General features: G+C 50.3%; 1 pseudogene; it reads right to left on the bottom strand.

Annotated features, from left to right (window-relative positions):
- LOC135535035 (85/88 kDa calcium-independent phospholipase A2-like) overlaps positions 1–16,755 on the bottom strand; it is a 28,841-nt pseudogene extending 12,086 nt beyond the window's left edge.
- Between the last annotated feature and the right edge of the window lie 118 nt (positions 16,756–16,873).

The raw sequence follows: 16,873 nt of genomic DNA, 5'->3' as shown, positions 1-16,873 counted from the left end.
CAGAGTAGGAGTGCTGATCTTGGAGCAGATCCCCTCTATCAAACTCATTATGATCAGATCACTCCTACTCTGAGATGCTTGATACATATGGTCCCAGGAGGAGAACGGTCAGAGAGACATTTGGGATTGAGGATGGGGGGCTTTACCTATGCCTGGTGACGAAGCAGCCTTCTTGGGGGGAGGATGGGAGTTGAGGGGGGAGGAGGGTGGGGGCGCACCGCTGTACCCCTACACTACACAGCATGTCCAGTAGCACCTTTCTGTTGGAGCCTTCAGTCAATCAACACACCAAGCCACGGGGTTAGAGACATGCACACACAATGACAGGCAGGAAGAAGAGAGAGAGAGAGGAGAGGGGAGAGAAGAAGAGAGAGGAGAGAGGGGAGAAAGAGAGGGGGGGTGAAGGGATGGAGAGTGAGAGAAAGAGGTAGATAGGTGGAGGTTAAGAGAGAGAACAAGAGTGAAAGAGTAGGTCGAGAGAGGGAAGAGAGAGAGCAAAATTAACTTTAGCAAAGCATTATTCAATTTCACAAACAGTCAGTTGCAGAGAGCGACAGATGGAGAGACAGGAGTGGTCAAACAGATCATACAGACATTCACACTGACACACATGCAGATTTGAACAACACGCATAGTTTCCATAGAAAGACATAAGTAACATGTATTCTTTTGTATTGAGACTTTATCAATCAATAAAAACTATATAAATGTATTACTATGGAAACCACAACAGAGGGGTTGATTGACATGGACAATAACTTCAAAATTAACACCAGGCGACGGGTTTGATAGGACGAGCTGGGCTTTCAACACGACCTGCTAGCTAAAATCCCTGCTTGCTCACGTTAATTAGCTTGTTTCAATTCTGACTTGCAAGCTAACGTTAACTAACTAGCATTCGAGGGCTGACGTACATTGTGTAATGTAAAAATAAATGATGGATCCAACTATGTTGGTAATTTGTCTCATGCCTCACTACTGCATTATGCTACTGATTGTCCGTGTGCTAGCTAAGAGCAACAAACATCCAGCACTGATTAGCTTTCATTAGCTATATTAATGCTATAAACCACTGATAATGTTCTGAAATAACATTATATATTTCTTTGATTGTATATACATAGTCTTAGCAAGCTCTTTGGTAGCAAGCTAAGCTTTTCCAGCTATAATTTTCAGCTACCTCGCTAGCTTTACAAACGTTAGCTTAGCTAGCAACACGTCTCAGGCTGCTGGCTTCCTAAGTGACAGTGGATGACAAAACAAGTGTTGGTGGAAAAGAAAACAGGAAATTGTCATTCCCAGAAAGTCCCCCGCAATTTGACCCACCCTCGAGCGGAAGGACCCACCCTCGAGCGGAAGGCCTATGATCATCTCAGCACATTACAAACAGCTGATTAATCAATGTCATCAAGCAATGAGCAAAGTTCACGTGATCAATGAATACAATATACTGTAGTCAATGTTATATTAATGTTCACACAGCCTTAACATATACATGCTATTTCATGCACAATAACACATGCTTTTGAATTCATTAATATCCACATCAACGTGAGATTGTTGTTGTGATGGATTCATTCATCTGCTGGCTTGTGACGTCACCGCTTTATAAAGGCAGCAAGGAACTAACTCTCCTCTACCTTTCAATAATCCATCCACCCATTCATTCATTCATTCATTCATTTCTTCCTTCCCTCACTCTATCACTCCCTCTATCCACCCATTCATTCCTTCCTTCCCTTTGCTCACTCTATCCCTCCATCCACCTACTCTATTCCCTTCCCTCTCGACCCCTCCCCCCAATCCCTCTCACCTTTACTAGTGAGTGATGCTTGGAGTCCGGGTGTCTCACCCTCTCCCCCATCCTCCTTTTTCCCTCCCTCCTCTCTTTCTTCCCACTCACCTTTACTAGTGCGTGCTGCTATCAATCCGGGAGTCTCTCCCAGGTCATTGTGTATCTCCACGTCGGCTCCAAACACAATCAGAGCCTTGATCAGTTCCATGTGGTCCATCTGGAAATAGCGAAACAGCAGGGGTCAGAGAGTAAAGGTCAAGGAGGGGAAGGAGGGGTCAGAAAGAAAAACAAGGGGTCATGTATGGAAAGGGACTATGTAGTGTCCAAATTATAACCCTAGACCGTACCCCTAATCATTCCCATCTAACCCTAGACCGTACCCCTAGTCATTCCCATCTAACCCTAGACCGTACCCCTAGTCATTCCCATCTAACCCTAGACCGTACCCCTAATCATTCCCATCTAACCCTAGACCGTACCCCTAATCATTCCCATCTAACCCTAGACCGTACCCCTAGTCATTCCCATCTAACCCTAGACCGTACCCCTAATCATTCCCATCTAACCCTAGACCGTACCCCTAATCATTCCCGTCTAACCCTAGACCGTACCCCTAGTCATTCCCATCTAACCCTAGACCGTACCCCTAGTCATTCCCATCTAACCTAGACCGTACCCCTAATCATTCCCATCTAACCCTAGACCGTACCCCTAATCATTCCCATCTAACCCTAGACCGTACCCCTAATCATTCCCATCTAACCCCTAATCATTCCCATCTAACCCTAGACCGTACCCTAATCATTCCCATCTAACCCCTAATCATTCCCATCTAACCCTAGACCGTACCCCTAGTCATTCCCATCTAACCCTAGACCGTACCCCTAATCATTCCCATCTAACCCTAGACCGTACCCTAATCATTCCCATCTAACCCTAGACCGTACCCTAATCATTCCCATCTAACCCCTAATCATTCCCATCTAACCCTAGACCGTACCCCTAATCATTCCCATCTAACCCCTAATCATTCCCATCTAACCCTAGACCGTACCCCTAGTCATTCCCATCTAACCCTAGACCCTACCCCTAGTCATTCCCATCTAACCCTAGACCGTACCCCTAGTCATTCCCATCTAACCCTAGACCGTACCCCTAATCATTCCCGTCTAACAATAGACCGTACCCCTAATCATTCCCATCTAACCCTAGACCGTACCCCTAGTCATTCCCATCTAACCCTAGACCGTAGACCTAGTCATTCCCATCTAACCCTAGACCGTACCCCTAGTCATTCCCATCTAACCCTAGACCGTACCCCAGTCATTCCCATCTAACCCTAGACCGTACCCCCAGTCATTCCCATCTAACCCTAGACCGCACCTAATCATTCCCATCTAACCCTAGACCGTACCCCTAGTCATTCCCGTCTAACCCTAGACCGACTCAATCATTCCCATCTAACCCCTAATCATTCCCATCTAACCCAGACCGTACCCCTAGTCATTCCCATCTAACCCTAGACCGTACCCCTAATCATTCCCCGTCTAACCCTAGACCGTACCCTAGTCATTCCCATCTAACCCTAGACCGTACCCCTAGTCATTCCCATCTAACCCTAGACCGACCCCTAATCATTCCCATCTAACCCCTAATCATTCCCATCTAACCCTAGACCGTACCTAGTCATTCCCATCTAACCCTAGACCGTACCCCCTAATCATTCCCATCTAACCCTAGACCTACCCCTAGTCATTCCCATCTAACCCTAGACCGTACCCCTAGTCATTCCCATCTAACCCTAGACCGTACCCCTAATCATTCCCATCTAACCCTAGACCGTACCCCTAATCATTCCCATCTAACCCTAGACCGTACCCCTAATCATTCCCATCTAACCCCTAATCATTCCCATCTAACCCTAGACCGTACCCCTAATCATTCCCATCTAACCCCTAATCATTCCCATCTAACCCTAGACCGTACTCCCCTAGTCATTCCCATCTAACCCTAGACCCTACCCCTAGTCATTCCCATCTAACCCTAGACCGTACCCCTAGTCATTCCCATCTAACCCTAGACCGATTCCCTAATCATTCCCGTCTTAACAATAGACCGTACCCCTAATCATTCCCATCTAACCCTAGACCTACTCCCCTAGTCATTCCCATCTAACACTAGACCGCACCCCTAGTCATTCCCATCTAACCCTAGACCGTACCCCTAGTCATTCCCATCTAACCCTAGACCGTACCCCAGTCATTCCCATCTAACCCCAGACCGTACCCCCAGTCATTCCCATCTAACCCTAGACCGTACCCCTAATCATTCCCATCTAACCCTAGACCGTACCCCTAGTCATTCCCGTCTAACCCTAGACCGTACCCCTAATCATTCCCATCTAACCCCCTAAGTCATTCCCATCTAACCCTAGACCGCACTCCCTAATCATTCCCATCTAACCCTAGACCGTACCCCCAGTCATTCCCATCTAACCCTAGACCGCACTCCCTAATCATTCCCATCTAACCCTAGACCGTACCCCTAGTCATTCCCATCTAACCCCTAATCATTCCCATCTAACCCTAGACCGCACTCTCTAGTCATTCCCATCTAACCCTAGACCGTACCCCTAGTCATTCCCATCTAACCCTAGACCGTACCCCTAGTCATTCCCATCTAACCCTAGACCGTACTTCTAGTCATTCCCATCTAACCCTAGACCGTACCCCTAATCATTCCCATCTAACCCTAGACCGTACTCCCTAGTCATTCCCATCTCCAACCCAGACCGTACTCCCTAGTCATTCCCATCTAACCCTAGACCGTACCCCTAGTCATTCCCATCTAACCCTAGACCGTACCCCTAGTCATTCCCGTCTAACCCTAGACCGTACCCCCAGTCATTCCCATCTAACCCTAGACCGTACCCCTAGTCATTCCCATCTAACCCTAGACCGTACCCCTAGTCATTCCCATCTAACAATAGACCGTACCCCTAGTCATTCCCATCTAACCCTAGACCGTACCCCTAATAATTCCCGTCTAACCCTAGACCGTACCCCTAGTCATTCCCATCTAACCCTAGACCGTACCCCTAGTCATTCCCATCTAACCCCTAGTCATTCCCATCTAACCCTAGACCGTACCCCTAGTCATTCCCATCTAACCCCTAATCATTCCCATCTAACCCTAGACCGTACCCCTAGTCATTCCCATCTAACCCTAGACCGTACCCCTAGTCATTCCCATCTAACCCTAGACCGTACCCCTAGTCATTCCCATCTAACCCTAGACCGTACCTAGTCATTCCCATCTAACCCTAGACCGTACCCCTAATCATTCCCATCTAACCCTAGACCGTCTAGTCATTCCCATCTAACCCAGACCGTACCCCTAGTCATTCCCGTCTAACCCTAGACCGTACCCCTAGTCATTCCCATCTAACCCTAGACCGTACCCTAGTCATTCCCGTCTAACCCTAGACCGTACCCCAGTCATTCCCATCTAACCCTAGACCGTACCTCCCTAGTCATTCCCATCTAACCCTAGACCGTACCCCTAGTCATTCCCATCTAACAATAGACCGTAACCCCCTAGTCATTCCCATCTAACCCTAGACCGTACCCCTAATAATTCCCGTCTAACCCTAGACCGTACCCCTAGTCATTCCCATCTAACCCTAGACCGTACCCCTAGTCATTCCCATCTAACCCCTAGTCATTCCCATCTAACCCTAGAGACCTAGTCATTCCCATCTAACCCCTAATCATTCCCATCTAACCCTAGACCGTACCCCTAGTCATTCCCATCTAACCCTAGACCGTACCTCTAGTCATTCCCATCTAACCCTAGACCGTACCCTAGTCATTCCCATCTAACCCTAGACCGTACCCCTAGTCATTCCCATCTAACCCTAGAGACCTAGTCATTCCCATCTAACCCTAGACCGTACCCCTAGTCATTCCCATCTAACCCTAGACCGTACTCCTAGTCATTCCCATCTAACCCTAGACCGCATTCCTAGTCATTCCCATCTAACCCTAGACCGTACCCCTAGTCATTCCCATCTAACCCTAGACCGCACCTAGTCATTCCCATCTAACCCTAGACCGTACCCCTAGTCATTCCCGTCTAACCCTAGACCGTACCCCCAGTCATTCCCATCTAACCCTAGACCGTACCCCTAATCATTCCCATCTAACAATAGACCGTACCCCTAGTCATTCCCATCTAACAATAGACCGTACCCCTAGTCATTCCCATCTAACCCTAGAGTACCCCTAGTCATTCCCATCTAACCTTAGACCGTACCCCTAGTCATTCCCATCTAACCCTAGACCGCACTCCCTAGTCATTCCCATCTAACCCTAGACCGTACTCCCTAGTCATTCCCATCTAACAATAGAACCCCTAGTCATTCCCATCTAACCCTAGACCGTACCCCTAATAATCTAACCCTAGACCGTACCCCTAATCATTCCCATCTAACCCTAGACCGTACCCCTATCATTCCCATCTAACCCTAGAGACCTAGTCATTCCCATCTAACCCCTAGTCATTCCCATCTAACCCTAGACCGTACCCCTAGTCATTCCCATCTAACCCCTAATCATTCCCATCTAACCCTAGACCGTACCCCTAGTCATTCCCATCTAACCCTAGACCGTACTCCCTAGTCATTCCCATCTAACCCTAGACCGTACCCCTAGTCATTCCCATCTAACCCTAGACCGACCTAGTCATTCCCATCTAACCCCTAGTCATTCCCATCTAACCCTAGACCGCACCCCTAGTCATTCCATCTAACCCTAATCATTCCCATCTAACCCTAGACCGTACCCCTAGTCATTCCCATCTAACCCTAGACCGTACCCCTAGTCATTCCCATCTAACCCTAGACCGTACCCCTAGTCATTCCCATCTAACCCTAGACCGTACCCCTAGTCATTCATCTCTAGACCGTACCCCTAGTCATTCCCATCTAACCCTAGAGTACCCCTAGTCATTCCCATCTAACCCTAGACCGTACCCCTAGTCATTCCCATCTAACCCTAGACCTACCCCTAGTCATTCCCATCTAACCCTAGACCGCACTCCCTAGTCATTCCATCTAACCCTAGACCGTACCCTAGTCATTCCCATCTAACCCTAGACCGTACCCCTAGTCATTCCCATCTAACCCTAGACCGTACCCCTAGTCATTCCCATCTAACCCTAGACCGTACCCCTAGTCATTCCCATCTAACAATAGACCGTACCCCTAGTCATTCCCATCTAACCCTAGACCGTACCCCAATCATTCCCATCTAACCCTAGACCGTACCCCTAGTCATTCCCATCTAACCCTAGACCGTACCCCTAGTCATTCCCATCTAACCCTAGACCGTAACCCTAGTCATTCCCATCTAACCCTAGACCGTACCAATCATTCCCATCTAACCCTAGACCGTACCTAGTCATTCCGTCTAACCCTAGACCGTACCCCTAATCATTCCCATCTAACCCTAGACCGTACCCCTAGTCATTCCCATCTAACCCTAGACCGTACCCCTAGTCATTCCCATCTAACCCTAGACCGTACCCCTAATCATTCCCATCTAACCCTAGACCGTACCCCTAGTCATTCCCATCTAACAATAGACCGTACCCCTAGTCATTCCCATCTAACCCTAGACCGTACCCCTAATAATTCCCATCTAACCCTAGACCGTACCCCTAATCATTCCCATCTAACCCTAGACCGTACCCCTAATCATTCCCATCTAACCCTAGACCGTACCCCTAATAATTCCCATCTAACCCTAGACCGTACCCTAATCATTCCCATCTAACCCTAGACCGTACCCCTAATAAGCTTCAACCCCTAATCATTCCCTTCTAACCCTAGACCGTACCCCTAGTCATTCCCATCTAACCCTAGACCGTACCCCTAATCATTCCCATCTAACCCTAGACCGTACCTAGTCATTCCCATCTAACCCTAGACCGTACTCTAATCATTCCCATCTAACCCTAGACCGCACCTCTAGTCATTCCCATCTAACCCTAGACCGTACCCCTAGTCATTCCCATCTAACCCTAGACCGTACCCCTAATCATTCCCATCTAACCCTAGACCGTACCCTAGTCATTCCCGTCTAACCCTAGACCGTACCCCTAGTCATTCCCATCTAACCCTAGACCGTACCCCTAGTCATTCCCATCTAACCCTAGACCGTACCCCTAGTCATTCCCATCTAACCCTAGACCGTACCCCTAATCATTCCCGGGTCTAACCCTAGACCGACTCTAGTCATTCCCATCTAACCCTAGACCGTACCCCTAATCATTCCCGTCTAACCCTAGACCGTACCCCTAGTCATTCCCATCTAACCCTAAACCGTACCCCTAGTCATTCCCATCTAACCCTAAACCGTACCCCTAATCATTCCCGTCTAACCCTAGACCGTACCCCTAGTCATTCCCATCTAACCCTAAACCGTACCCCTAGTCATTCCCATCTAACCCTAAACCGTACCCCTAATCATTCCGTCTAACCCTAGACCGTACCCCTAGTCATTCCCATCTAACCCTAGACCGTACCCCTAATCATTCCCGTCTAACCCTAGACCGTACCCCTAGTCATTCCCATCTAACCCTAGACCGTACCCCTAATCATTCCCGTCTAACCCTAGACCGTACCCCTAGTCATTCCCATCTAACCCTAGACCGTACCCCTAATCATTCCCATCTAACCCTAGACCGTACCCCTAGTCATTCCCATCTAACCCTAGACCGTACCCCTAATCATTTGTCATATTGTTGAGAGGATTCATATGTTTGAGATAAAGAGGAAGGTTACCGAAGCATTAAACTCCCACTGAGTGCAACAAACACACCCTCCCTACCTTCATAGCCCGAGGCAGGGCCTTGTTTCCTCTCTGTGTGGAACACACACACACAACCTTCATAGCCAGATGCAGGGCCGTGTTTCCTCTCTGTGTGAAACACACACACAAACACACACACACCCTACCTTCATTGCCAGAGGCAGGGCCATGTTTCCTCTGTGTGAAACACACACACACACACACACACAACCTTCATAGCCAGATGCAGGGCCGTGTTACCTCTCTGTGTGTAACACACACACACAACCTTCATTGCCAGATGCAGGGCCGTGTTTCCTCTCTGTGTGAAACACACACACACACACCCTACCTTCATAGCCAGAGGCAGGGCCGTGTTTCCTCTCTGTGTGAAACACACACACAAACACACACACACCCTACCTTCATTGCCAGAGGCAGGGCCATGTTTCCTCTGTGTGAAACACACACACACACCCTACCTTCATAGCCAGAGGCAGGGCCGTGTTTCCTCTCTGTGTGAAACACACACAAACACACACACACCCTACCTTCATTGCCAGAGGCAGGACCATGTTTCCTCTGTGTGAAACACACACACAAACACACACACACCCTACCTTCATTGCCAGAGGCAGGGCCATGTTTCCTCTGTGTGAAACACACACACACACCCTACCTTCATAGCCAGAGGCAGGGCCGTGTTTCCTCTCTGTGTGAAACACACACAAACACACACACACCCTACCTTCATTGCCAGAGGCAGGGCCATGTTTCCTCTGTGTGAAACACACACACACACACACAACCTTCATAGCCAGATGCAGGGCCGTGTTTCCTCTCTGTGTGAAACACACACACAAACACACACACACCCTACCTTCATTGCCAGAGGCAGGGCCATGTTTCCTCTGTGTGAAACACACACACACACACACAACCTTCATAGCCAGATGCAGGGCCGTGTTTCCTCTCTGTGTGAAACACACACACACACACACACACACACACCCTACCTTCATAGCCAGAGGCAGGGCCGTGTTTCCTCTCTGTGTGAAACACACACACAAACACACACACACCCTACCTTCATTGCCAGAGGCAGGGCCATGTTTCCTCTGTGTGAAACACACACACACACCTACCTTCATAGCCAGAGGCAGGGCGTGTTTTCCTCTCTGTGTGAAACACACACAAACACACACACACCCTACCTTCATTGCCAGAGGCAGGACCATGTTTCCTCATGTGAAACACACACACAACACACACACACCCTACCTTCATTGCCAGAGGCAGGGCCATGTTTCCTCTGTGTGAAACACACACACACACCCCTACCTTCATAGCCAGAGGCAAGGGCGTGTTTCCTCTCTGTGTGAAACACACACAAACACACCCTACCTTCATTGCCAGAGGCAGGGCCATGTTTTCCTCTGTGTGAAACACACACACAATCACACCCTACCTTCATTGCCAGGCAGGGCCAGAAGCACACACACACACACAACCTTCATAGCCAGATGCAGGGCCGTGTTCCTCTCTGTGTGAAAGCCAGACAGGGCCGTGTTCCTCTCTGTGTGAAACACACACACACACACACACACACCCCTACCTTCATTGCCAGAGGCAGGGCCATGTTTTCTCTCTGTGTGAAACACACACACAAACACACACACACCCTACCTTCATTAGCCAGATGCCAGAGGCAGGGCCGTGTTTCCTCTCTGTGTGAACACAAACACACACACACACCCTACCTTCATTGCCAGGGCCATGTTTCCTCTCTGTGTGAAACACACACACAAACACACACACACCCTACCTTCATTGCCAGGGCAGACCTGTTTCCTCTGTGTGAAACACACACACACACCCTACCTTCATAGCCAGAGGCAGGGCCGTGTTTCCTCTCTGTGTGAAACACACACACAAACACACCCTACCTTCATTGCCAGAGGCAGGGCCATGTTCCTCTGTGTGAAACACACACACAATCACACCCTGCCTTCATTGCCAAGAGGAGCAGGCCGCCCATTTCCTCTCTGTGTGAAACACACACACAAACACACACACACCCTACCTTCATTGCCAGAGGCAGGGCCATGGCTTCCTCTGTAGCGGAAACACACACACACACCCTACCTTCATAGCCAGATGCAGGGCCGTGTTTCCTCTCTGTGTGAAACACACACACACACCCTACCTTCATAGCCAGGGCCTTGTTTCCTCTCTGTGTGAAACACACACACACACACACACACACACACACACACACCCTACCTTCATAGCCAGAGGCAGGGCCATGTTTCCTCTCTGTGTGAAACACACACACACACACCCTACCTTCATTGCCAGAGGCAGGGCCATGTTTCCTCTGTGTGAAACACACACACACACACACCCTACCTTCATAGCCAGAGGCAGGGCCATGTTTCCTCTCTGTGTGAAACACACACACACACACCACATACCTTCATAGCCAGATGCAGGGCTGTGTTTCCTCTCTGTGTGAAACACACACACACACCCTACCTTCATAGCCAGAGGCAGGGCCATGTTTCCTCTCTGTGTGAAACACACACACACACACCACATACCTTCATAGCCAGATGCAGGGCTGTGTTCCCATCCTGACCCTTGAGGTTGGGTTCCCCCCCGTGTGTGAGCAGCACCATGGAAGCATCGAAGCGCCCCCTCTTGGTCAGGACGTGCAGTGCACTCTCCCCTGTCTTACTGAGGTAGTTCACCAAGCAACCTCGTTCCAGCAGCGTACGACACATCTAGAGGAGGGAGGGGAATAGGTAGAGAAAGGGGGGAGAAGTAGGGGGGAGGGAGGGAGGGAAAGCATGATAGCCATGTTCAACACAGACTTGTAAATAATATCCGTTTGACCATAACTTGATACATAGAAACAAGTAGGTACTTCAGGTTTCAGTACGTTTAACTAGCAACAACATGTTGTCCCCCACAGAATGATACAGCGCCCCCTTGGCCCACTCAGTGTAGTTTATCAAATGCCGGATCTCCATGGCAAGACGCATCATTCACCAGAGTTTTGTTTTAAAAAAAGTCAAATAAATCAGGCGAGTGGTGTCTGAGACTAAGGTACGTACCAGGGTTTCCGTTAGGGAAGAGACCCAGTAGGGCGTCCACCCACAATGCTCAGAGTGACAGAAGTCACATCTCCATGATGGTAATTGACCGTAACATAACGTGCTGCTCCTATAATGAAGCAGCCAATACAGCGTTATGTTGGTAAAACACTAGAAGAGTTTCTAGTATGACTAATGTGGCCCTGGCTTCTGGACAACGAACCGTCAAAAACCTATGGAACAGGAGAGAAACGCTAGTTTCAATGGGGAAAGACTTTATAACATATTTGCTTCTGCTTTTGGTGGGATTTTGACTAGGCTACTTTGAAGCAAGGTGGGACATGCCTCATAATATGAAGTAAAACGTTCAGGTTTCAAACAACGGCGTTTTCAAAATGCATGCTGCCTCCAGCTCATTGTAAAGTGGTGGGTGACACACTGATAGCCTGCCTACTGTGTCCTATGCACTGGAATGGTGAACAGGAGGTGCATTTCAATTACCAATTGAGATATTTAAAAAAATTGTAGCATTTTCTTTTTACACAATTAGCCAAATTAAATAGACAGACAATTTGTCAGGCAAAACATTTATTTATCGTTTTTACATCGGCCAAATGTCGGTAAATGGAAACCCTGGTAAGCATGTTAGTAGGTACGAACGGACGGAAACAGATGCAAAGTTCCACCGATATTATCATGGAGGGACAATTAAAATATTTATCACAACTCATTTTGGGTGAAAAGCGTCATTGTAGCGTCCCCCTCTACCTCTGCAGTCTTGTCATTGTAGCGTCCCCTACCTCTGCAGTCTGTTACTGTGTAATGTCCCCCTCTACTCTCTGCAGTCTTGTCATTGTGTCCCCTCTACCTCTGCAGTCTTGTCATTGTAAAGTGTCCGCCTACCCTCTGCAGTCTTGCACCAGTGTAGGGGGGTTCCTCCATAGACGGCATCTTCTACCTGTAGCTGACCTGGGTCTGCATCCAGGACAGCCTCAGCACAACTGGAGGGAGAGGGGGAGGGAGAGAGAGAGAGCGAGCAGGAGAGGAAGAAGAGAGGAGGAGAGAGCAGGAGAGGAGGGAGAGGGGGAGGGAGAGAGAGAGAGCGAGCAGGAGAGGAAGAAGAGAGCAGGAAGAGAGCAGGAGAGAGCAGGAGAGGAAGAAGAGAGCAGGAGAGAGGAAGAAGAGCAGGAGAGAGCAGGAAGAGAGCAGGAAAGAGCAGGAGAGGAGGGAAGAGGAGCGAGCGCGGCGAGCAGGAGAGGAGCGAGAGAGCAGGAGAGGAGCGAGAGAGCAGGAGAGGAGCGAGAGAGCAGGAGAGGAGGGAGAGAGCAGGAGAGGAGGGAGAGAGCAGGAGAGGAGGGAGAGAGCAGGGAGAGAGCAGGAGAGGAGGAAGAGAGCGAGCGAGAGAGCAGGAGAGGAGCGAGAGAGCAGGAGAGGAGGGAGAGAGCGAGCAGGAGAGGAGGGAGAGAGCGAGCAGGAGAGGAGGGAGAGAGCGAGCAGGAGAGGAGGGAGAGAGCGAGCAGGAGAGGAGGGAGAGAGCGAGCAGGAGAGGAGGAGAGAGCGGCAGGAGAGGAGGGAGAGAAGCGAGCAGGAGAGGAGGGAGAGAGCGAGCAGGAGAGGAGGGAGAGAGCGAGCAGGAGAGAGGAAGAAGAGAGGAGGGAGAGCAGGGAGAGAGCAGGAGAGGAGGAAGAGAGCGAGCGAGAGAGCAGGAGAGGAGCGAGAGAGCAGGAGAGGAGCGAGAGAGCAGGAGAGGAGCGAGAGAGCAGGAGAGGAGCGAGAGAGCAGGAGAGGAGCGAGAGAGCAGGAGAGGAGCGAGAGAGCAGGAGAGGAGGGAGAGAGCAGGAGAGGAGCGAGAGAGCAGGAGAGGAGCGAGAGAGCAGGAGAGGAGCGAGAAGAGCAGGAGAGGAGCGAGAGAGAGGAGAGGAGCGAGAGAGCAGGAGAGGGAGCGGAAAGAGCAGGAGAGGAGGAGAGAGCAGGAGAGGAGGGAGAGAGAGCAGGAGAGGAGGGAGAGCAGGAGAGGAGGGAGAGAGAGAGAGGAGGGAGAGAGCAGGAGAGGAGGGAGAGAGCAGGAGAGGAAGAGAGCAGGAGAGGGAGGAAGAGAGCAGGAGAGGAGGAAGAGAGCAGGAGAGGAGGAAGAGAGGTAGAAAGAAGAGTGAGAGAATTGTAAACAATGTAGTGGAATCTTGTTTGACCTATCCAGCGCCTTCACATCTGCAAACACTATGGGGAAATCAGGAGCTATGGGGTAGATTTGGGACGGGCAAATCTCCGCTCACCACTCTACCACCAATAAGTGTTCTCCATTCTCCCTTAGCTAATGAAAGAGCCAATCAGCCCTCACCTCTTCTCACTGTACTTCATGGCGGCGTGGATTGGGTAGCCACTGCTCCCGATGATGTCACAGCGGGCTCCTCCCCCCAGGAGTGCGTTCACGGCCTCTACCCTCCCAAGGCGACAAGAAACATGGAGGGGCGTCTCCCCCGCCCCGTTCAGCTCATTCACCCCCGCACACATCCTACTGCACAGCGCCTACAGGAGGGAGAGAGACCAAAAGCAGACACATTTTAATAGGGACCTTGCTGTAATTTCGACATTTTAATTGCAATGTATACGTTTCTGATGAAGGCCATCAATACATGTTTTTAACTTGAAAAAGTGAATAAACATTGCATGTTTAACTGCGAGTGAGATCGTGACTATTCCCTCCCAAATGTGTATTGAAGCCCCAGGCTGAAGCCCCAGGCTGAGGCCCCAGGCTGAAACCCCAGGCTGAAACCCCAGGCTGAAACCCCAGGCTGAAACCCCAGGCTGAAACCCCAGGCTGAAACCCCAGGCTGAAACCCCAGGCTGAAACTCCAGGCTGAAACCCCAGGCTGAAACCCCAGGCTGAAACTCCAGGCTGAAACACCAGGCTGAAACCCCAGGCTGAAACCCCAGGCTGAAACCCCAGGCTGAAACCCCAGGCTGAAACCCCAGGCTGAAACCCCAGGCTGAAACCCCAGGCTGAAACTCCAGGCTGAAACCCCAGGCTGAAACCCCAGGCTGAAACCCCAGGCTGAAACGCCAGGCTGAAGCCCCAGGCTGAAACACCAGGCTGAAGCCCCAGGCTGAAACCCCAGGCTGAAGCCCCAGGCTGAAGCCCCAGGCTGAAACCCCAGGCTGAAACACCAGGCTGAAACCCCAGGCTGAAACCCCAGGCTGAAGCCCCAGGCTGAAACCCCAGGCTGAAGCCCCAGGCTGAAACCCCAGGCTGAACCCCCAGGCTGAAGCCCCAGGCTGAAGCCCCAGGCTGAAGCCCCAGGCTGAAGCCCCAGGCTGAAGCCCCAGGCTGAAGCCCCAGGCTGAAGCCCCAGGCTGAACCCCCAGGCTGAAGCCCCAGGCTGAACCCCCAGGCTGAAGCCCCAGGCTGAACCCCCAGGCTGAAGCCCCAGGCTGAACCCCCAGGCTGAACCCCCAGGCTGAAACACCAGGCTGAGGCCCCATTTAAAAGAAAGAAGGAAGGAAGGAATAGCGGAAGTACTGCAGCAGTCTTGTGGCTAAACTGAATGCAGGGAACAGACAGCGTTGTGTCCTAACAGCTATAGAGAGGTGACCCAGGGTCCTCAGTCTGACCTGTATAACAGCAGCCGGGTCCTGTCCCTGTCCTGACAGTTCTGGGCCCCGGGCTGCAGCAGAGTATCTGGGACACACGGATCGGAGACACCGAGAGCTCTAATACTTCAACACGTACACTGCAGAGCAGGGTTGCATTCAATAGCAATCAAACAGAAGAAGAAAACAGGCCAAAACAGGCAGGGACCTAGCTGAATCTGTCCAACGAGAAACTCTCTTTTGCTACAGTGTGGACTAATGAGTACTGGACTAAAAGAACTAGCACAGCCCTGCCTTGCCTTCGCAGTAGTGTCAATGTCCCCTTTCTGAGACTGGATACCTGTGACAACCACCCGCTGCCTGGTTGATGTTAGCCTGCCATTAACCTGACGTAGCAGGCATGAGACAAACGCCTGAGCGGAGTTCACACATTTTCAGTAGAAAAAGGAAGCTGGGTTGAAAATAGCTGTATCCCTGGAAACCGGGTTGTTGGCAACTCCACTCAGGCCAGCCTGCCCTGTTCCCTGCCCTGTTCCCATGTAATGCAGTGTCTACGTCATATTGGTACAGGTACAAACTGGAACTTGTTACAGTGCATGGGATCTCTTTGTACACACACACACACACACACACACTTGAGTCCTGTTTGACAGCACAGTGCATGGGCGTCTTACTGAGTATACCAAACATTAGGAACACCTTCCTAATATTGAGTTGCCCACCCCCATTGACACAAACCAGTGTGCCTGGCAACTAACATACCCAGTTAAATATTTTGTCTGCCCATTCATCCTCTGAATGACACAGACACAACCCATGTCTCAACTGTCTCAAGGCTTCAACATTCTTCTTTAACCTGTCTCCTCCCATTCATCTACACTGATTGATGTCACTTGTTAAATCCACTTCAACGAGGGATCATAGACGGACCAGGTGAAAGCTATGTCATGGAAAGAGCAGGTGTTCTTAATGTTTTGGATACTCACTGTAGAGGTGTTTCACTGGTAAACAAACAATTTCACCAACTGGGGACATTTTGTTAGTCCCCACGAGGTCAAATGCTAGGGTTAAGTGTTTAGGGTTAAGGTTAGAATAAGTGTTAGAATTACATTAAGGGTTAAGGTTAGGGTAAGAGTACGGGTTAGGTTTAGGGTTACACCGGATTTTGAATGGGACTGAATTGTGTCCCCCCACAAGATTAACTGTACACGACTCTCTGTGTGTGTGTGTGTGTGTGTGTGTCACCTGTATAATAGTAGCAGAGTCCTGCTTGGCGGCACAATGCATTGGCGTCTCCCCGTTCTTGTCTTTGATGTCGGTGCGAGCCTGGCACTCCTCCAGCAGCTCTCTGACACACGCCACTTCCCCCCGCTCACACGCCAGGTGTAATGGGGTCTGACCAGCACCGTCCCTGGCGTTTATCTGGCTGGAGAGGGTGAGGAGTGTGAAGCATCAGTATGCTTAGGGAGAGAGGAAGGAGACCGTCGCTCATTTTAAAATCAACATATTCCCTATTGCTCAAGCCACAATATCGGTTAACCCAG

Source organism: Oncorhynchus masou, unplaced genomic scaffold, assembly GCF_036934945.1.
Source record: "Oncorhynchus masou masou isolate Uvic2021 unplaced genomic scaffold, UVic_Omas_1.1 unplaced_scaffold_4353, whole genome shotgun sequence".
NCBI lineage: Eukaryota > Metazoa > Chordata > Actinopteri > Salmoniformes > Salmonidae > Oncorhynchus > Oncorhynchus masou.
This window is presented reverse-complemented; position numbering and strand designations above follow the sequence as displayed.